The 23,708-nt window shown below is 35.4% G+C and overlaps 1 pseudogene; it reads left to right on the forward strand.

The window, feature by feature from the left end:
- LOC137238169 (band 4.1-like protein 4) overlaps positions 1-23,708 on the forward strand; it is a 325,053-nt pseudogene that overhangs the window by 256,632 nt on the left and 44,713 nt on the right.

The following is a 23,708-nucleotide window of genomic DNA, read 5'->3' on the forward strand; positions in this document are numbered from 1 at the left end:
TCCACGTACGAGTAGAATTCTCATTTTAATTTTTGTACTTATTTCCATCTTCACTCCTATTACTATCATCATTATTAGAGTCTTAATTTGCTAGCATTGTTCTAAATTTTAGGGTAGTGATTGTTGTAAGAGTTGGTTGCGCAAAACTATATCTTAAAGGCGTTGTAAGGAAAGTATAGCAAAATGTTTATTTGGTGTAAGCTTTTAATTTAAGTTCATATGAGCTTTGCTTAAATTTACTTGAAAAGATGTAACTACAATCCTGTACTGGGTTTTTGGCGAAAAATCTGGAGTTGATTTCGAAACCTCATCGTACAATTTGATTTTGCCGAAGAAGAAGAAGATTTAACAACTGCGGCGAGTCTTCAATATTACAGCTAAATGGGAAGAAGTCTTCTTTGCGCGCCTAGTCTAGAGAGTTACAAACAAGCACACATAAAAGTAAAGCTAACATACGCGTCTAAGTCTAAGCTAAAGTCCGAGACGACGTTTTGTTACCGTTGAGTAACCGATTTGTAACCGACAGCATGTGAGCGTGTTATCCATTTATTAGTTATGGGTGCGTTTTCGTCGTGGTATAGAAAACCTATTGATTGGTTATCAATTTTGCTATCGATAACCTTTGCTTAAACGATTTTTTATCGGTTAGTTATCGAAAAGTTGTGGATTTAAAATCACAATGTTATCGATTATTTATGGAAAATTTGGACAATTATTTATTGAAGAATAATTGATAAATTAACAATAAATTATCGGGTTTTTTATTGAAAACGTGTCGATCTACTATAAAAAATTCGACGATTATTTATCGAAAACATGTTATTGTCACAATTATATGTAATTAAACGGTTACCCAGTTACTATCAAAAAAGGTGCCAATTTTTCATCGGCGAGTTATTAATTTGTTATCGAAAACATATCGATTTGTTGTAAAAATGATAAAGATTTTTTATCGATTCTTATCGATTCAGTATGGACGGTTAATCTTACTTTGCTTCCGCAGTAGGATTCCGATATATTCACGTAAGTAGTTTTTCACCCATATTTAATTAGAGCTTAACCGTTTAAATGGTTATGGCTGTCCCACAAAAGGCGCCAGTCACTTCTTCGCTCTTTCAACTGGTACGAGTTGGTCACAGCAAGGGATTTCCACCTGGTCTTTACAGCGGTGGCCGCCCTCTTCCTCTACTTTCTTAGCCGGAGCGTCATCTTTCATTCGCATAACATGGCCTAGACAGCGTAGCCACTGCATTTTAATTTGCTGGACTATGTTGATGTTTGCGTAAGCTCGTACAGCGCATCATTAAATCTTCTTCGGTACTCGCCATCGTCAAAGCATAGAGGTCCATAAACTTTTCGAAGAACTTTTATTTCGTACTCTCCCAGAGCCGCTTCATCTGATGTTGTCATGGTCTACTCTTCTGCACCATATACGGGTAAGATAAGTGACTTGTAGAGCATCGTTCTCGTTTGCCGTGAGAGGACTTTAGTTTTCAATTACCTACCTAGTCCAAAGTAGTTTTTATTAACAACACTGATTCTTCGCTGCATATTAAAGCTGATTTTGTTGTTTGTGTTTCCAAAAAAATTAAGTTACTTATTTACTCTTTCGAAATTTTGGTTGCCAACAAGCGGTTGACAAGGCGAAAGTGCCCTAACTCTTTGCTTTCGGTAGTTACCTCCTTTTATCTCATTCTTGATGGTGATTTTTTTTTTTTTTTTTTGCAGCTTGGACTTACTTAGCAGAACTTATGGAGCGGATATCCAATAATTTCACGCACTTATAGATTATTGTGTCAGAAAACATAAATAGCTACCCCGTGTATTAGCTGATTTTCACAAACGCGCTGTCAATGATAATAAAAATTCATTAACAATTATTTCCATCATATCAATTTTCTTCGCTAAAAATTTGTGAAGTTACGTAAATAAATTGTCTGGTCAGCTGGTTTAGCAGAGTAACACTGCTACAACGCCATTTTATGTAGGAAAAAAGTGTAACGCTTTTGCGTCGCGAGCAGGCAACAATTTTCACAAAAGAACGAAATACCCCGTAAAGGCGTTACCTGATTTATAGAATAGAACAAAATATATTTATAACCCTTGCGCATCTTACAAAAAGCGTAACACTTTTGCCAGAAAGGAAAACGCTATAAGTAAAATAAGGGCCGAGCACATTCGACTTTAGCGTCGTTTTAGCCCTGGTGTCACTTTGAAATAGCACCCGCTGGAAGTTTGCCTGCCATATTGAACGCAAGAAAACTGAAACTGTGATTTCATTGTTTAAATAAAAAAAGGTCTTTATCATGAACTTGGAAACACTTTTCAAACTAAACAAAACAAAAACAAGTAAGGAAGGTTAAGTTCGGGTGTAACCGAACATTACATACTCAGTTGAGAGCTATGGTGACAACATAAGGAAAAATAACCATGTAGGAAAATGAACCGAGGGTAACCCTGGAATGTGTTTGTATGACACGTGTATCAAATGAAAGGTATTAAAGAGTATTTTATGAGGGAGTGGGCCATAGTTCTATAGGTGGAACCCTTTTCGAGATATCGCCATAGAGGTGGGTCAGGTGTGACTCTAGACTTTGTTTGTACGATATGGGCATCAAATTAAAGGTATTAATGAGGGTTTTAAAAGGGAGTGGTCGTAGTTGTGTATGTGAAGGCATTTTCCAGATATCGAACAAAATGTGGACCAGGGTGACCCAAAACATCATCTGTTGGATACCGCTAATTTATTTATATATGTAATACTACGAACAGTTATCCTTCCCAGATTCCAAGGGCTTTTGATTTCGCCCTGCAACATTTTTTCATTTTCTTCTACTTAATATGGTAGGTGTCACACCCATTTTGCAAAGTTTTTTTCCAAAGTTATATTTTGCGTCAATAAACCAATCCAATTACCAAGTTTCATCCCTTTTTCGTATTTGGTTAGAATTATGGCATTTTTTCATTTTTCCTAATTTTCGATATCGAAAAAGTGGGCGTGGTAATAGTCGGATTTCGGACATTTTTTATACCAATACAAAGTGAGTTCAGATAAGTACGTCAACTGAGTTTAGTAAAGATTTATCGATTTTTGCTCAAGTTATCGTATTAACGGCCGAGCGGAAGGACAGACGGTCGACTGTAAATAAAAACTGGGCGTGGCTTGAACTGATTTCGCCCTTTTTCACAGAAAAAAGTTATCGTCCTAGAATCTAAGCCCCTACCAAATTTCACAAGGATTGGTAATCTTTTGTTCGACTTATGGCATTAAAAGTATCCTAGACAAATTAAATGAAAAAGGGTGGAGCCAAGCCCATTTTGAAATTTTCTTTTATTTTTGTATTTTGTTGCACCATATCATTACTGGAGTTGAATGTTGACATAATTTACTTATAATATAAGATATAAAATTTTTTGTTAAAATTTAACTTTAAAAATTTTTTTTAAAGTGGGTGTGGTCGGTCTCGGATTTTGGTAATTTTTATTAAGCACATATATAGTAATAGGAGTAACGTTCCTGCCAAATTTCATCATGATATCTTCAACGACTGCCAAATAACAGCTTGCAAAATTTTTAAATTACCCTCTTTTAAAAGTGGGCGGTACCACGCCCATTGTCCAAAACTTTACTAACTTTCTATTCTGCGTCATAAGCCCAATTCACCTACCAAGTTTCATCGCTTTATCCGTCTTTGGTAATGTATTATCGCACTTTTTCGGTTTTTCAAAATTTTCGATATCGAAAAAGTGGGCGTGGTTATAGTTCGATATCGTTCATTTTAAATATCAATCTGAGATGAGTGCTCAGGAACCCGCATACTAAATTTCATCAAGATACCTCAAAATTTACTCAAGTTATCGTGTTAACGGACGGACGGACGGACATGGATCAATCAAATTTTTTTTCGATACTAATGATTTTAATATGTGGAAGTCTATATCTATCTCGATTCCTTTATACCTGTACAACCAACCGTTATCCAATCAAAGTTAGTATACCCTGTGAGCTCTGCTCAACTGAGTATAATAAGAATTAATGAATTTCACATACAATTTAGGTGAATGGAGTAACTGGAGTTCCCGTGGCATATATGTGTGTTTAAGATCATCTGTTGACGCAACGTAAACTCCAAAACCATTGGGACGACCTATGCAATAAAAACTTTTACAAATAATTCACTACCACTTTTCCCGGGTATGGAACTAAGGATCTTGGTTTAGTAATAGAGTATGCGAATTATATACCAAAGCAGCTGCTAGAGAAAGAGCCTCAATATCCGTTTTTTTTTTTTATAATTTTCAAATTTAAACACGCGATACGCAAAACATATGAAACTATACCTATAAAGTTTATAAGCAGGCCTGGTTTTTGAAACCAGATTAATGGAAATTAGCACTGCTTAATAAATGGCAGAATGCTAAGATGTAACTTTAACATTTGTTAGTGTCCCTTTACCTGGGAAATTAGAGAAATGATAAGATCTACAAAAGTGAAAACAAGCTTAGAAGGGTGTAAACAGGAAGTAACAAAATAAATGCATAAGGAAGACCACACGGAAACACCCTCACAATACATGCATTGTACTGCATATGCCATCTGTCGGTTAATGTTGCATGCGTATTAAATAAATAGATAATCATGATTTTATGTGTATGTGGGTGTCTACGCATTACTTTCAGTAATTTGAGGCAATTTTGCATTTTTTTTTGCCTAACCAGCTTGTCTACGACCCTCCTTAGTAAAGAGAAGTCGGAGTGCCATGAATAATGACTAAGGTTACCCCTTAGGTTAAATGTGCGCACCTTATTGTGCCTTTTTTATTTAACCGGTCTCTTTTTCTATTTATTATATCCTTACACGCAATTTTACCGCAAAGACCATTTGTTTATCATAAACCCTTGCAATAGCGTCTTCTACAAAAGCATAGCTGCAGGCGACAAGAAAAGTTTACCAAACAACGAAAACAGTTATTGTTATCATGTTATTTGCTATTTTTGCATTTCCTTTTATTTATAGTTGTTTGTGTATTGTGCGTGTGTGTCATCAGCCACAAACATTCCGGCTGTTCACTCAAACTTCACTTGCTTTTATTCCCCTTCCATGGATGCTGGGGAGGGGACTCGTTTTATTTTAAATATTGTGTTTGTATTTGTATTTCAATTGTGGCTTGGTTGCTCATACGCACTGTGGTGCAGATAAACAAAAATAACAAAATAAAAGCGTGGCGGCAGGGTGATATACATACAAACAAACACACGCATTTCTTGTATTTTGTTTTTGTAATTCTCTTGTTGAGTGTCAAAAACATACTGCGCTAGAAGTAGAAATATCATAGTACCTAAAAAAAGTAACAATTAGCTGATAAACTTCCACCATCTGTATGGTTTTGCCATAAATGAAACTGTTTAGGTAGTTGAAGCGTTTTTTTCAAGCTCGCTTGCAAAAAAAAGCAACTACCGAATGAAGTGCTACTACACTTTTGTTGTACATAAGAAGTACAACAGAGCCAAATAGCATACACAAATAAATGAACAAAAACAAGCATTTTTAAACCTGTACAATGAATAATGCACCCCATAAGAGAGTACGGTAACAATTTCATTAATGGCATTCATTTCCGAAATGGATTTCGATCACGGATCGTAACACACGATAAGAACTCTACTTTCGGAATGTGATATATATCAAGGCAAACATACAGTTTTGAAAACGCGCATTTCATCTTAAAGAGACACAAACAATTCGTTGCAATATATACAAGATTTAAAATTATTCATAAAAGCGTAGCATAATCCATAATATATAGCGGAAGGATGTATATTGGAACGATTTTCCGTCATCCCTTGTCAAATTTGGTTTTGAGACAAACCGGTTTCGGCGTTGTGCCATCATCAGTGTCGATTTTCGTTCTGATCTGTTGTTGTCATTTGTCCTGTATTTATAGTTCGTAGGTATATGAGCAGGTATTGTCAAATTGATGCTTGTGTATATTTAGTTATGTGTATGTGCTGTGTGTTCGTTCAGAACCGAGGGTGGTTTACTAATCGATTTGTGTGGCTGACTGGGTTAGGTAGAAATCTGTGATTTTAGTCGTTTGACCTTCTTTGTCGGTTTTTTGTTTTGGTGTGTTAATTTTTTTGTGTTTATTTGTTGTTGTGCGTTTGTCTGTTGTACCTGTGTGATTAAGTTGTTTCCTGTAAACAAGTTTTAAAGGCTCGAATATTGTGTCAGAAATGGTGTTTATCTGTTCGTTTATTATTCTACCGTCGAATGTTTTCTGTTTGTAGATTTCCATGTTTTCGAGTACGTTGAGACGTCGGCCCTTTTCTTGTATGTGAAGAACCCTAACTGTTTTATTGATGTTTGCTGGGGAACATTCATTCTCGACCATGTGATTCGCGAAGTTAGACTCGGGAATAATGTTTGGATTCCGTATTTTTTTGTTGTAATCTCTAATATGTTCTCTGAACCTCGTTCTTATTTGCCGTCCTGTTTGTCCTATGTAACTATGCTGGCATCCGCAGGTAAGCTTGTATACGCCGTGGCTGCTAAACGGATCCTCTGAGTTAATGTTAGTTCTTAGTTTTCGCCCTAGATTGTTCGATGTTTTGAATGCTGTGTTAATGTTGTATTTTTCCATCAATCCTTGTCAAATTTGTTTTGTACAAAGCCATATCTAGTTCTCTGGCACTGAAGATGGTACAACGCCGAAACCGGTTTCTATGAAAAAAAAAATGTTGTCTATGTATATTAGAAAAATTTTCCCATTTATATCAATTAACAACCTTGTCAAAAAAACAACAAACCAACATAAATACCAGCCGTTTACTTTAAATATTTCGCTGTTTTTAAAGCAAAAACACTCTCTAGTTCAATAACACTCTCGGTAAACTCAAAAGTATTAGTTAATTTACTCATTTGGTTGGTTACCTACAGTGAAGAAACTTTCCTTTCTCACTGAAAGCTTGTGGAAACCTAATAAATCAGTATTTGGTTTTTAATATACATATTACATAAATAATAATTACATAAATAAGTACATAAAAAACACATACATACGTGTACTAAACTTTCCATTTTTTACCTCACTCAAATAATAATAAATCTCCCTTCTTTCTTTTTACAGGATGACTTACCGGGCCAAGTCTTGTTGGATGTTGTTTTTGCTAGACTCAATTTAATCGAAACTTCATATTTTGGCATACGCTATATTGATGAAGAGAATCAGACGGTAAGTGAAAGTGAAGAACTAAAATCACCGAAATTATAGCAACACACCGGCAAACAAACACAAACAATTTCGCCACACCACCACGTCAAATGCTCGCTAAGTAAACCCAAATCAAAATATTTGGAAATCTGCCACCAAAAGCTTTGCCATTATTAGCACTGATTTCCTTCTTTATTGAAGCATACTTTTAGGGGGGTAAGAACGTTAACAGCGCAATAAACGATATCTTTCAGGCCAGCCGTCATTCATTTCCGTTTTCCTTTTACGTCAGCACGTGCATTGAGCCGTAATAATGAAATAAAATAAACAAAATATAACTTTCTTCGTCCTTTGTAAGGTACAATAACTTGAGCGAAAGTGAAATATAGCCAATGTCTCATATTACTTAGCTTCAGACAGACATGGAAATACCTTTTTTTTACCTGTTCACCTTAGGCGGCGTTTAAATTATAAAATGAATTTCACTTTTCATTTCCCTTTTTGCCAACTTTGCACGCCCACTTTGGCGCATAGTTAAAAGGCTGGTTGGTGAAGACTTAGAAATATGCCAAACGCAGACAAGAACTAAATAATTGTGAGTTTTTCGCGTCGCTGACAGGGGTTGTATGTTTTTTTTTTTCAGTTTGTATATGTACATATTATTTATGTGTATATATGTAACCTATTTTTTATTAATTCAACTTGCTAGTATAAAATAATTTTATTGTTAGACCAACCGAAACTGGCTAGACCAGCAGACGACATGAAAATTTTAAAATTTGCCGGTCTTGAAATAATTTACGTACGATTATGCTGAGGCCAAAATAAGTTTAACTATGTGATTTTGATATATATTAAATTATATCTTTCATGAAAATTGTAAGTCCTTAAAGGAAAATAGATAGACCCACCAATGGGTATACCGAAATGATCAGGATGTAGAGCAGAGTTGATTTAGCCATGTCCGTCTGTTCGTCTGCCCGTGTGTCTGTTTGTATGCAAACTAGTTCCTCAATTTTGGAGATATCTTGCTAAAATTTGGTAAGCGGGTGTATTTAGTCGTCCGATTAGACATTTGTCAGAATCGGCGTCATCGGACCACTATAGCATATATCTGCCATACAACCGATTTTGCAGAAAAAGAGGACTTTTGTCATATCATCCTCAATTTATCAGATTGAAGCTTTAAACTTCACCATATACTTTCGTATATTGCACATATTATTGGCTGATGGATGAGATCGGTCGTATATCTTAATATATAAAAAACACGTGTCACAACATTTTTGGGCGCGATGGACTCCTAAACTACTGAAACGATTTTGAATTTGTTTTGCACCCCGTGTGTAGTTTGATCTAACTTGAGAGATAGGATAGTATATATCTCAGCTTATAGTCGCAATATTATTTTATTGCAAATTTTTGTATTTGTTTATACGTAATAATAAAATGTTACGTATATGCAGTGGTGCACCCCTTTTCAGTTGGTATGGATATGTTTGTGCACGTGCTTATTTAACTTTACATACATATAATATATATATCTAGCACATCACCAGGGCCGGCGAGAGGGGCCCTGGGGTTTCTGAGGGGCCCGCGATTTGAGGTACTAAGACATTTTTTTTAATTCAGGAGAGTTTTTAGTTGTTCTATGTGCAATTTTTATGCCGAATTTCAAAAGCAAGAATATCTGCATTTCGTTTTAATATTATAGTGAAGCGTGAAAAATAAAAATCTATGTATATTAAACTGACTCGGAGTGGGACTGGGACTGGGAGTGGAATAAAATACATACCACCCTCTGGGACAGGCAATAAGGGATGCAGAAGAATGAGAAGGAATTGAGAGAAGAGAAGGAGAAGGATATTGAGAAAGAGATAGAATGAGACGAAGATGGAGATAGATGAACCGAAAAAGACGGAGGGAGGAGTGAATAAAAGGATTAGGAAAAAGTGAAGAGGGGGGAGGGCAGATTCAGACGGGAAAAGCTTATTAAAATGTATGCAGATAGGCCAAATTTTGGGCAGGACAACGTCTGCCGGGTCTTCTAGTATAGCATAAATCCCCCACAACCGATTGTTCAGATGAGAAGCTTTTCGTAACAACTGCCGCATTTTAACAGTTAGAGGCTTCACATTTGACCGAATGCTTACGTATATAGCGTATATTTTTGTCTGAGAAAATCATGGAGATCGGTGGTATAAATTTCATATCTTACACAGCTGATTATTTGGATATTACGAATGGGATAAGAGTATTGTTCAGCCCTATCATATCCAGTAAGACTAACTAATTGAGTAAAAGTAGCCGTCGATTTCCGATTGAATAAAGAGGTAATCTGTTTCGTTTAAATATTCTTTGGTGCGGAGCGAGATGACAAATAATTGTTTTGTTGCAAAATATCGTCTCATTTCAAGAGTATCAAGCCATCCCTTAAGCCTGTTTTTTTGTTTCCAGCTTAACGAAACCAAGCCCAAAAATGATTTTGGTTGAACTGTGGATAGTTATCACTTCCCAGTTGTTCTCAAAAATCGAACATGCATCGAGCTAAGCAAAGTAGAATGGCAGATGAACAACGCCACCTACACAATGAGGCGAGAGCACTCTTCATTAGGGAGAGAAATAAAATGCAGAATAAACAGTTTCTGTTGAATACCCAGAAACCTGGGCATCCCAACAGACATCTGGTTGATGAGGCTACACCTCCCATGGGCTTAATGGGTCATCGCCGCATGCGTTATGAGGAAATATAGCACCTAAAAACACAGCCTTATGAAGCAAAAAAGTACAAGCAGCAATTCAATGATATCCACAAACAGGCGTCGGATCTCTATACCAGGAATTGCCCGGCGAATCCAATTCTTAAAGAAAAATACCCAAAAGTAGAAGAATGCATTCTACCTATAGAAACGCGCGTCACTCTAGCTCAACTTCGATCTCGGCACTGTAACAGGTTAAACTCTTACCTATCCAGAATCATCCCTGATATACAAAATGTATGTCCTGCTTGCAATGTGTCCCCACATGACACCAACCATCTCTTCAATTGTAATGTGGAACCAACGCCTCTAATACCCCTCTCACTATGGTCCATCCTGTTGAAACAGCAAGTTTCCTTGGATTCCCGTTACAGGACATTGACGACAATATATAATCGGTAGCACCTATTGGATGGGGCGAAGCACTGCTACAACAACAACAAAAACAACACAATAGTCAGCGCCAACAGATTCGAGCTGTTGTAACGCAACACCGTGTAAAACATGTAACAAAAATATGCTTAGAATATTTAGGATATTTGCCCGACTGCGGCGGGAACAATTTAGTTGGCCCCTGGAACCATTGGATCTGGGAATTTTAGTGGCCTCTAGTGACCACAATTCTAGGCCCATACTACGCTCGAGTTGTGCTATGGAAAATGATGGTGGGTGGTAAAATTTTGGATTCAAAGGTCAGCAAACTTTTAAAACAGCTGCCCTTCGAAAATTCAAAAACACATATATCTATCTTCTCCACCAAAGTTGAAGTAGTTGGCAAGTGTGATTCCTGATACAACTCGTGCTGAAGTTGTTCGCTCTGGTAGCTCTGGTTCACAAGGAGAAGTCCGAAGAATCTGTATTAATGCATTTTACTGCTGTAACAAATGATTTTTGTACTACCCAAAATGTATAGTCGGCTCACAAAGGGTTAATATATAATAATACCAAATATTGCAGTTGTCACTTCTACCTCGTTTGATTTGCCTTGATCTTAATAAACCATACCCATAGTTTTACCCATCAAATTTTAAACTTTTTTTTTTCTTGGAATCATAATATAATTTTAAAATATTCTTCTCATTCTTTTTTCAGCACTGGCTCGATCCAGCGTCGCGTATATCTCGTCAACTTAAACCCAAGTCGGATCCATATGATTTGTATTTTGGGGTAAAGTTTTATGCAGCTGATCCGTGTGAGCTGCTCGAAGAAATTACAAGGTAAGTAAAGACTACTATCACGCAAGAAAATTATTTTAGTAAGTATGTAAGTGGAGATAAGTTGTGCGACACTCCTTAACCGTATGAAATAGGGACCAAAATTTAAACGGAATATTTTTGGCTTAGGTATTACCGCCTGAAGGGGTGAGACTGTAAACGATTACGTACCGATTTTAGCCACCTTGATGTATGTAAGAAGTCGTAAGTAGTTTTGGCCAAACCGGAATACATTTACGATGACGGAGTACTGTTATAATAAGGTGTATCTTTAGCTCAATCTATCCCCAAAACTTGAGTAAGATATGAACAATCGCCAGAACTGTTCGAACTTAACGGAGCACAGGCTCACATTCAGTACTTCGACATATTACGAGGCATATTAAAAAAGCCCATGCAACCCTCATGGTGCGATGGGAGCATTAGGTTAAGTTCGACGGCAGCTGTCTAGAAAGAATATATCACTTGAATATCTTTATGTTGTTTCATTGTGCTATCACATACTTGAACATGGAAACAGTCTTCCAGTGAGTAAACATAAAGCCACGAATGATGCACACATTGATCATGGAGGTTTCCGAGAGTCGAATACCTCCGAACATGGATATTTACACCACGTCCTTCCAAACGCTGGATTAGATGATTCTTCGTCATAATCCCTTATACATCTTACACAACTAGGGGTATCCAGTATATACAAGTGTACCGCACGGACATCCTCTGGGCAGTGTAGTGGCAACAATATTGGGTCGAGTGCTTGGATTTTACAATTGCCCCGAGATACCTCGGCACATGGCCAGAGGTGGTATCAGCCCAGCGTTTGCTTACTTGACTCTAGGCCCACCTGCCCAGAAGCAGAGATCAGGTGGACAGCAGAATCCCAAAGTCTTAACCCACGTTTCATTTCGTCCGTGCCTGCCTGTGTAAAGAAATCTGCCTAACCTCTTCAGATGGCACCGACTCCCCCAATAGAGGGTGGTATAAATTCAAGAGTACCTGCCCTTAGAGGCAACGAGTTCAGTTTTGCAAGTATTGGCAGCTTATCGGCGTAATTCAGACAAGCTGGTCATGACATTCAGGTAACCCTGCAAAACGTCCCTCACAGAAAAGTCTGAAGTCTTTGGAAGAAACGTGAAAGGTGTTCCTCGCTTTTAAAATAAAGATGACTTTAACCATATTTCAACGCCCAGAAACTTCGATTACCTTTAAAGGTGCACAGGAAATATTTCATCGGGCTGGCAATCAGATTCCTACATAACTGCCATATGCAGAGAATGAGCGTCCAATAAAACCCAGTGAATTCCTTCTTTTATTAAAAACCAACCAATTACACGCAAACATATCCGTACCACCTGATGAAACGGGTACCAGCGCGTATACGTAACATTTTTGTTATTATATGGTATGCAAGATTAACATACTATAAGTGAAGCCAATATAAGCATTTAATGGCGTTTTCTTTTCTTAAAAAATTTTACCTTCATGTTGCGCTCTTAGATTCTAACTTTTGAACTAGGTCACCTAGAGCTTTACAAAATTACTGCATTCGTTGTTTTCTTATTGAATGGAAAATATTTTGTGAAGAAACACACAACGCTACATTATTTTTATAAAATGGCTGACTAGTTGACTTAAGATTTGTATTAGTTACAAAATAGTTCGCGACTAATGGCGGCCGCCGTGGTGTGGTGGTATTGCACTCCACCTACCACACTAAAGATGCCGATTCCGACTTCTGCCCGAGCACCATCACAAATTTAGAAAAAGCTTCTCAGTGAAAGCTCATCTGCCCTGCAGATGCCGTTCGGAGTCAGGGTAGAGCCCCGTCCCGCCAATATGTGGAAAAATTAAAAATGGGAACACGGCGCAAATTGGAAGAGAAGCTCGGCCTAAAATCTCTTCAGCGTCTATCGCGCCTTGCATTTATATTTATTTAGTTCCAAACTGGTTGGTTTGACAGGGGATTTATCTTAGTAAAACCACATAAAGAGAAACTCAAACGCACACAAATTACGCAAATAACCAATTAAATTCGTTCAATCTTCTTAAATCTGCTAGAAATATTTCTATTTAAAAATAATTGTTTTCATATAAATCTACTCATGCGAAGCAGAAAATTTTCAAAAAGCTTGAATGAATTTAAGCGCCATAATAAGCTTTTTAGCAATTACACAAATATTTTGATTGAAGGGCAATCAATCGTACTATAAAGCAAATAATTTTCAGACACAATTGATTGACGTTGAAAACGTAAGTTGCAAACAACAACAATATGTTGTGCAAACAATTACTCGAAGGATATCTAACAAATATTTTATGCTCAAAAGTCAAACACTTAAGTGATTAAGCATTTACTAAAAAAAGCACATATCTACACACATACATACATATATGCATATGAAAACAATAAAAAACAAGTAAGGAAGGCTAAGTTCGAGTGTAACCGAACATTACATACTCAGCTGCAAATTACATCTTGCAAAAATTTCAAATTACCTTCCTTTAAAAGTGGGCGGAGCCACGCCCTTTGTCCCAAATTTTACTAACTTTCTATTCTGCGTCATAAGGTCAACCCACCTACCAAGTTGCATCGCTTTATCCGTCATTGGTAATGAATTATCGCACTTTTTCTGTTTTTCGAAGTTTTCGATATCGAAAAAGTGGGCGTAGTTATAGTCCAATTTCGTTCATTTTAAATAGCCATCTGAGAAGAATAGAAGAATAGAATAGAATAGAATATAATAGAATATAATAGAATAGAATAGAATAGAATAGAATAGAATAGAATAGAATAGAATAGAATAGAATAGAATAGAATAGAATAGAATAGAATAGAATAGAATAGAATAGAATAGAATAGAATAGAATAGAATAGAATGGAATAGAATAGAATAGAATAAAATAGAATATAATAGAATAGAATAGAATAGAATAGAATAGAAAAGAATAGAATAGAATAGAATAGAATAGAATAGAATAGAATATAATATAATAGAATAGAATAGAATAGAATAGAATATAATAGAATAGAATATAATAGAATAGAATAGAATAGAATAGAATATAATAGAATAGAATATAATAGAATAGAATATAATAGAATGGAATAGAATAGAATAGAATAGAATAGAATAGAAAAGAATAGAAAATAATAGAATAGAATAGAATAGAATAGAATAGAATAGAATAGAATAGAATAGAATATAATAGAATAGAATATAATAGAATAGAATAGAATAGAAAAGAAAAGAATAGAATAGAATAGAATATAATATAATAGAATAGAATAGAATAGAATAAAATAGAATAGAATAGAATAGAATATAATAGAATAGAATAGAATAGAATAGAATAGAATAGAATAGAATAGAATAGAATAGAATAGAATAGAATAGAATATAATATAACAGAATAGAATAGAAAAGAATAGAATAGAATAGAATAGAACAGAATAGAATAGAATATAATAAAATAGAATATAATAGAATAGAATAGAATAGAATAGAATATAATAAATAGAATAGAATATAATAGAATTGTATAGAATAGAATATAATAAAATAGAATAGAATAGAATAGAATAGAATAGGATAGAATAGAATAGAATAGAATATAATAGAATAGAATAGAATAGAATAGAATAGAATAGAATAGAATAGAATAGAATAGAATAGAATAGAATAGAATAGAATAGAATAGAATAGAATAGAATAGAATAGAATAGAATAGAATATAATATTGTTACGAATATTAGCAAAACTAAGGAGTGCTGCCAGCTCTAAGCCGATCTAAGCAGTGACGTGAATGCACATCAATAATTCAATCATTATGTATCTACATAAACGAATCAATAATTGCGTCTACACATATGTACACATTCCGACGAGCAACATTTACATACAAGGCAGCGAGAGATGAGATGTCACACACAGATGAATTTACTTATACGCTTATGTGTGTGCGGGAGACTGTAAACTACAAACTCACATATGTACATCTGAGAAGCGCTAAAAAGTAGAATTGTAAACAAGTAGGAACTATATGAGAACTATACACACACGAATATAGTTGGTAAGTTCTGGAAATGGAAGAGCCTAGAAATATGCAGCGTAAACTATAAAAGCGGGGCAGGCGAGTAAGAAGTAATTCAGTTTGAGTTGAGCAATCAATCAGTTATTGATTAAGCACGCGATCTGGCGGCCAATAGTAGAGTTCAATTTGAATTATCAATCAGTTTGGTTATTAAGCCTGCGAGTAGCAAAGTATAAGTGTCATTGTGAAGTACTTTAATAAAGGCCATTTTTCCATTATTCAATATTGGAGTTATTTATTCAACAGTTTAGTGATTCGAACTTAGCAGAGGATTGCAAATAAGAGGATTTACAAGCAAATTCGTTACAATTGGTGTCAGAAGAGGAATTGTTGAATAAATTCCGAAGATTGGGAAGACAACTTGGACATGGCAAAGATCAGTGAATTGAAGATCCAGCAACTGAAAAAGGAGTTGGAGAACCGTGGATTAAATACAACCGGCAATAAAATCGAACTTCAAGCACGGCTACGAGAGGTAATGGAGTCGCAAGGAATTGATGTGGACGAGTTTGTCTTTTATCCTGATGGGGACGAAACAACAACAAAAATTGAAGAGAAAAACGAAACATCGCAGACAGTTACGAGCACAGACTTGAACATGATATTGGCTGCAATATCTGCACAAACATCGACAGTAGCATCAATGTCGTCGCAACTGGCATCTCAACTAGAAGAACAGAAAAAGTATATGTCATCTCAACTAGAAGAACAGAAGACGTATATGGTATCCCAACTGGAATCGCAGGAAACCCGTATAACATCACAATTGGAAGAACAGAAGACACATTTGGCATCTCAACTGGAAGCGCAAGAGGCACGTATATCTGAAATGTCGGCACAAATTTTGGAACAGGTATCATCGCAGCTCTTTGTGAAACTGGAAGAACAGGATGCAAAAATTTTACAACTCGAGGACAAAATTGATGCCGAAATAGAAGCGTTAAAAGGTCGTATGGAGCAGTTACAACTAAACCGCCCAGCTGTTTCAGCGAGTAATCCAAAGGTAAAGACACCATCCTTTGATGGTTCTGTTCCTTTTCAGTTCTTTAAGCTACAGTTTGAGAAGACCACAGCAGTGAACCAATGGAATGCTGAAGATAAAGTTGCAGCTCTGTTCGTGGCACTGAAAGGGCCTGCCGCGGAAATCTTACAGACCATCCCAGAGTACGAGCGGAACCATTACGAAACATTGATGAGCGCTTTAGAGAGACGTTACGGAAGCGAGCATAGGAAACAGATATTCCAAATTGAGTTGCAAAACCGCTACCAAAAAGCAAATGAGACATTGCAGGAGTTTGCTTCAGATATTGAAAGATTGGCTCATCTTGCAAATGCGGACGCACCCGTGGAATACACTGAAAGGGTAAAAATCCAGAGTTTCATAAATGGCATACGGGACGTGGAAACGAAGCGGGCTACATACGCAAACCCAAAGCTGACATTTGCTGAAACGGTATCACATGCATTGACTCAGGAAACGGCTTCACTACTGTGTAAGCCAGTTTTCAAAGCACGCCGTGTGGAAGTAGAAAGGCCGGAGTGGGTAGACGCAATATTGGAGGCGCTGAAAGGATCGCAAAAGCGGAGTGAAAAAGTTATCAAATGCTTCAAATGCGGGAAGTCCGGTAACATTGCACGTCATTGCGATCTTGGCCTTAATAGTTCCAACAACGTGGGTGGGCGTAAACGCAAAGCTGGCGGAAATGAGCAAGAGCGTGTCGGATGTAAAGAACGAAAACTTGCCCCGGCTATTGAATGTCCTGTGATATCTGTGTCGCAGATTGGAAGGAAATCAAGCAGTCTTACCATGAGAGGGAATGTGGATGGTAAAGAGCGTGTACTGACTGTAGATACTGGGGCATCTCATTCCTTGATTCGATCTGATTTGGTCTACAGGAGAGTAAAGTCATTACCTGGAGCAAGGTTGCGTACGGTCACAGGCGAGTATAAACAAGTCCAAGGCGAAGTGGTATGTGAGGTATTAATTGGAAAAGTCATGGTTCTACACAAATTCGTTGTGGCGGAGATCGTTGATGAAGTCATATTGGGACAGGACTTCTTGGTTGACCATGACATCAGGATCGATATGCGGAGAAAAATTATGCGCTATAAGAACCAGGACATACCACTTAACTGTAGTTTGGAAAAAGGGTTCAGCAGTAATCGGGTACTGGTGGAAAAGACTCGACAAAGACCAAGAAAGTCGAAGGCAAAGGTTGATAGATCGGATGGGCCAAATAAATCAAAATCAAAAGTACCTGCGAGAGAAACACTGGCATTGACAAAACCTAAAAGACGCAGGAAAATGAAGCAACGAATTTTCGAGAAGGAATGCGAGGGTAGTTTCAATCCAGAGCGCACTACTGTGGGGAAACGTGGGAACGATACTGATTATGCAAAGCAAATCCGTCCAGCGCAAGCTCTACGAAGTAGTTCATCGGCCAAACAACAGAGTGTAAAGGAACGAACCAGGGTATTGAGTGGTACGATGAAACACAGGTACCATGAGAACAATAATTCGAAAAGTTTCTTGGCGGGAGATTCGGTACTGTTATACAACCCTCACCGGCGGAAAGGTGTTCCATCCAAATTTCGGTGCAGTTGGGAAGGCCCGTACAAGATTGTGAAGAAGCTCAGTGATACCATCTACCGCATACAAAGCATTGAGAAACCAAGAAGTAGAAGAGTGGTACATTTGGCGATGCTAGCAGCGTTTAGATCGAGAGATTTGTCTGATCGGGACGATCAGACTTAGGTGGAGGGCAGTGTTACGAATATTAGCAAAACTAAGGAGTGCTGCCAGCTCTAAGCCGATCTAAGCAGTGACGTGAATGCACATCAATAATTCAATCATTATGTATCTACATAAACGAATCAATAATTGCGTCTACACATATGTACACATTCCGACGAGCAACATTTACATACAAGGCAGCGAGAGATGAGATGTCACACACAGATGAATTTACTTATACGCTTATGTGTGTGCGGGAGACTGTAAACTACAAACTCACATATGTACATCTGAGAAGCGCTAAAAAGTAGAATTGTAAACAAGTAGGAACTATATGAGAACTATACACACACGAATATAGTTGGTAAGTTCTGGAAATGGAAGAGCCTAGAAATATGCAGCGTAAACTATAAAAGCGGGGCAGGCGAGTAAGAAGTAATTCAGTTTGAGTTGAGCAATCAATCAGTTATTGATTAAGCACGCGATCTGGCGGCCAATAGTAGAGTTCAATTTGAATTATCAATCAGTTTGGTTATTAAGCCTGCGAGTAGCAAAGTATAAGTGTCATTGTGAAGTACTTTAAAAAAGGCCATTTTTCCATTATTCAATATTGGAGTTATTTATTCAACAGTTTAGTGATTCGAACTTAGCAGAGGATTGCAAATAAGAGGATTTACAAGCAAATTCGTTACAATATAATAGAATAGAATAATTTAATTTAATTTATTTGGATTAAAGTCGACACAGACACAATGCGGTCGACTACTAAGATATATAAAATATAAAATTAATGTTGGAATTAGAAATATTTAAGTTCAACCATACATAGGAAAGAAAGTACAAAATATCAGGCCAGACGTGACAGTATTGAATTATGCAACTCGGAAAACGAACACTCAAAACTGATGCAGTTATACAAGTTGTTGTAGTGCGAACACCAACTTCGCAGTGGATTATTTTTGGCAAAATTTTGCCGGCAAAGTGGTAAATAAAAAGGCACAAAGTGCCTGGACGTTCTAACAGGAACAGCAAAATTTAATCGACTAACAAGATCAGATGAGTCGATCTCGCCCCTAATGAGCTTGTGAATGAACATTAGAATAGAATAGAAAAGAATAGAATAGAATAGAAAAGAATAGTATAGGATAGAATAGAATAGAATAGAACAGAATAAAATAGAAGAGAATAGAATAGAATAGAATAGAATAGAATAGAATAGAATAGAATAGAATAGAATAGAATAGAATATAATATAATAGAATAGAATAGAATAGAATAGACTAGAATAGAATAGAATAGAATAGAATAGAATAGAATAGAATAGAATAGAATAGAATAGAATAGAATAGAATAGAATAGAATAGAACAGAATAGAATAGAATAGAATAGAATAGAATAGAATAGAATAGAATAGAATATATTAGAATAGAATAGAATAGAATAGAATAGAATAGAATAGAATATAATATAATAGAATAGAATAGAATAGAATAGAATAGAATAGAATAGAATAGAATAGAATAGAATAGAATAGAATAGAATAGAATAGAATAGAATAGAATAGAATAGAATAGAATAGAATAGAATAGAATAGAATAGAATAGAATATAAAAGAGTAGAATAGAATAGAATAGAATAGAATAGAATAGAATAGAATAGAATAGAATAGAATAGAATAGAATAGAATAGAATAGAATAGAATAGAATAGAATAGAATAGAATAGAATAGAATAGAATAGAATAAAATAGAATAGATTAGAATAGAATAGAATAGAATAGAATAGAATATAATAGAATAGAATAGAATAGAATAGAATAGATTAGAATAGAATAGAATAGAATAGAATAGAATATAATAGAATAGAATAGAATAGAATAGAATAGAATAGAATAGAATAGAATAGAATAGAATAGAATAGAATAGAATAGAATAGAATATAATATAATATAATAGAATAGAATATAATATAATATAATATAATATAATATAATAGAATAGAATAGAATAGAATAGAATAGAATAGAATAGAATAGAATAGAATAGAATAGAATAGAATAGAATAGAATATAATATAATAGAATAGAATAGAATAGAATAGAATAGAATAGAATAGAATAGAATAGAATAGAATAGAATAGAATAGAATAGAATAGAATAGAATAGAATAGAATAGAATAGAATAGAATAGAATAGAATAGAATAGAAGTATATATATATATCTTGATTAGTTTATGCCGTTACGGGGTACCGTTATGCGAAAAAACTTAATATACCCTGTGAGTTCTTCTCACAGTATACAAAATAAAAGGTCCTTCAATCAAATATGCAAAAATGCGTGGCTACAGTCTCTATTGATTCTGCTACAAAATTTACATTACGATTTCAAATATTGCACGTAGACAGCAAACAAAATTCAATCAAATGTCCAGTGCGTTATCTCAGACCAAAAAATATATTAAAACTAAATTTTTTTTTTAACTTCAAATGTATTTATTTACGCAGATTATTGTGATGAATTTCCTATCAGCATAGACGTTTATAGTAAGCAAAAACATATAATGTCTATTACAACTACAAACAAAGCAGCGCACATAATCACTTATTGCTATCAGTTATTAATATAACGCAATTGACGGCATACAAGCCAAAGGTTAAGGCAATATTATATTGCAGATATGCATAAATTGGTTGCTTTTGATGTTGATGTTGAATGTGTATGTGTATGTGCATGTACTGTAAGTGCATGTGACTGTGTGTTTATGTACACAGTCTGTTTTAGGTCTATTAATGTTTATTGCCATTAGAATGGCTAGAGAATTGATTATGTTACGCTGGATTATATTATTATGCGGCCTTGGAGTGTTGCCATTGCACTTAAATTGCCAGCTGTAGCAACAACTACGGTGTATAAAAAAAGAAAGCCTACACATATGTTATTGATGATGATGTGTTGGGATTCAAGAGGTTGATAAGCGCCATACAAAGCTTTATAGCTTTTCAAAGCTTCCGCAACGCAATTGTCAACCTCACCTAGGCAAGAGGAATCCTGTTACAAATATGAATTTAGCATACAGACGCGGCCAGACAGAGGCGACCCCAAGTTCATCATGGTACTAGCGGGTGGGGGCGGGATAGCCTAGAAGGTTTAATGTGGTTATATTAATCATTCCCGAGATGGTCGGGCTAGTACCCTTATGGTGCTTTTTTACCGGATCTGTATCCGGCAAAAGACCGTCTACATAGATGATACTCCCAAAACCTTCGGGAAGTGTATTTGTCGTTAATACAACAACAACATGATGATGTGTTCAATGAAAGCAGCAAAATTTATAAATTTAAACAAACAACTTTTTTTTAGCATTAAAAACATCAATTAGTATTCCGTTTGCCTTCTATCAGTCCATCTATGGGTTTGTGAGCTTTCCTAATATTATAAAATGGATACTTAGGAAATTTCCGTTTGGCCCTGTAACCATTTGGGGAAAATTACCATAACCAAATACACCATTTTAAGATCACCACAAAAACAGCAAACTTCCGCAGGTTGGGTTATACGCTTAATGAAATCGATTATTTTTAATTGGAAGGAATCCTCACCGACCCAGCTTCAAATCCGATTTGGCACTTTAATGAAAATTAACTAAGGAAATTTGGTTTTTAATTTTTAGACGAATAAGTTTTGAGCATGTCCTGCGCTCCTGTCAAGGCTCCAGCTACTAGGGTAGCAGGGTTGCAAGATCTCGAGGCAGCAATTCAGCGAGGTTTTAGAATTTTTAGTATTCGCCAAAAGGGTGGAGTTATTCTACAAAATAAATCCAGGTGCCAAATTGGGGATTTGACGCTTAGTCGTCAAACAAATTCTGGAAACACTATGAAGTTCAACCTAACCTAACCGAGTTGAATCAGTTCTTCGCACTTCGCTGGGCCTGTTTTTTCTCCATTTTTTTAATAGAATAGGACCAAACTTTGGGACAAAGAGCGTCATGTCCAAAGATTGTAAAAATTTAAAAATTTCTCAATTGTTGTTGTTTTACCGACCTATTGATAAAGGATTCCAGGTTCGAATTCTAACTCAAGGCCTATAACAAAATGTTTATGATTACTTTTTCTATTTTTTTACCTATCTAATTCAGGATCATCTCAATATATATACGAATTTAGTTGGAGATAATTTCGGAAAAGTACCAAGGCAGTTTTGATATAGTTTTCAGTATCATTTCTGGGTTGGTTTAAGGGTTGTGGCCACATTGTCGAAGCTGTTTAGGAACAATTGCTCCAAGGGTGATAAAGTGACTATTTTAGGACTGTTTTCTAGATCATTCAAAATGTTAAAATGTATATTTTGTTTTATCACTAAAACATTTGACTAATTGCTTTAAGCTCTTTGTGGGAGCTCTTTACGAATTGTTCCAAGATTGCAGATAATATTTAGAAAATACCTTGGACTTTTGTTCCATTTAGTTTCAGGATTGTTTTCGGAATCAATCGGAACTGCTTACGATTCATTGCGAGGTTATCTTTGAAACTCATTTGGACTCATTTAAGATTATTACGAATCTGTTTTCGTAATAATTTCGATATGGTTTTAGGAGAAGTTTTTAAATAATTTTGGTATTGTTTGCAGTATTATTTCGCTGTTGTTTTCAAAGCAGTGATCACTATTTTGAAAATATTTCGGAACAATTTTAGGAAATCCTTAAGGGTCATTATGTATCTATTTTGGGATTGCTTTCGGGGTCATTAAAACTTGAATAATGGAGAAATTTTTTTGTTTGGTTTTATTTGTTCGACGAAGCCGCAGGGTACAAGTTAATCACAACTAGTACTGAAGCTGATTCTTAAATTTAAAAAACTACTTAAACTTGTGCAGCTTTTATATGAAATTTTTTAAATATGATTTTGTTTCCTTCCTATAGATATCAATTGTTTCTGCAAGTAAAACAAGATGTATTGCAAGGCAGATTACCCTTGGCATTCGAACTGGCTGCAGAGTTGGGCGCATTCGTTATTTCACATTAGTTATGCCGTTTTCTGTTGAGCTGCTGGCTATTAAAAATGGGTTTACTTTAAGAGTGAATAAAATAAAAATTGATAAACATAACCGAAAGAATAAAATAAAATAAAATAAAATAAAATAAAATAAAAAGATGATAAAAAATTTTAAGGACTACCTTTATATAAATGTTCCAAAAAAAAAGAAGGCAATTTTTCATTTAATACAGGCATTGTCTTGTTGAATTTTGACTAAAAAATTTTAACAAAAGCTCTTGTAAAAGAATTTTGGGATTTAAAACTATAAAGGTGGAGCGCAATCTTTCAATTTAAGGCAAACCATGTACTTGGGATTAACTAACTGATTATTTAAAATTTAAACACGCGCTCTACCTTTATAATTTTAAATCCCAAAATTCTTTTACAAGAGCTATTGTTAAAGTTTTTTAGTCAAAATTCAACAAGGCAATTTCTGTACTAAAGGAAAAATTGTCTTCTTGGTCCATTTATATAAAGGTAGTCCTTAATGCTTTTTTATCATCTTTTTATTTTCACTTTTTTAGTGCTGCCTACAAAAAGGCAATTGCAACTTTGATTAGTAATTTAAGTAATTCCTAAGTGCAAATTCTTATCTTTATTTATTTGTTCAAAATAGCAAGATTTAAGAGAATTAGTGAAATTTTCGCTGACAATACTGGCGAAAAC

The sequence above is a fragment of the Eurosta solidaginis genome, chromosome 1 (genome assembly GCF_040869045.1).
Source record: "Eurosta solidaginis isolate ZX-2024a chromosome 1, ASM4086904v1, whole genome shotgun sequence".
In the NCBI taxonomy this organism is placed as follows: Eukaryota; Metazoa; Arthropoda; class Insecta; order Diptera; family Tephritidae; genus Eurosta; species Eurosta solidaginis.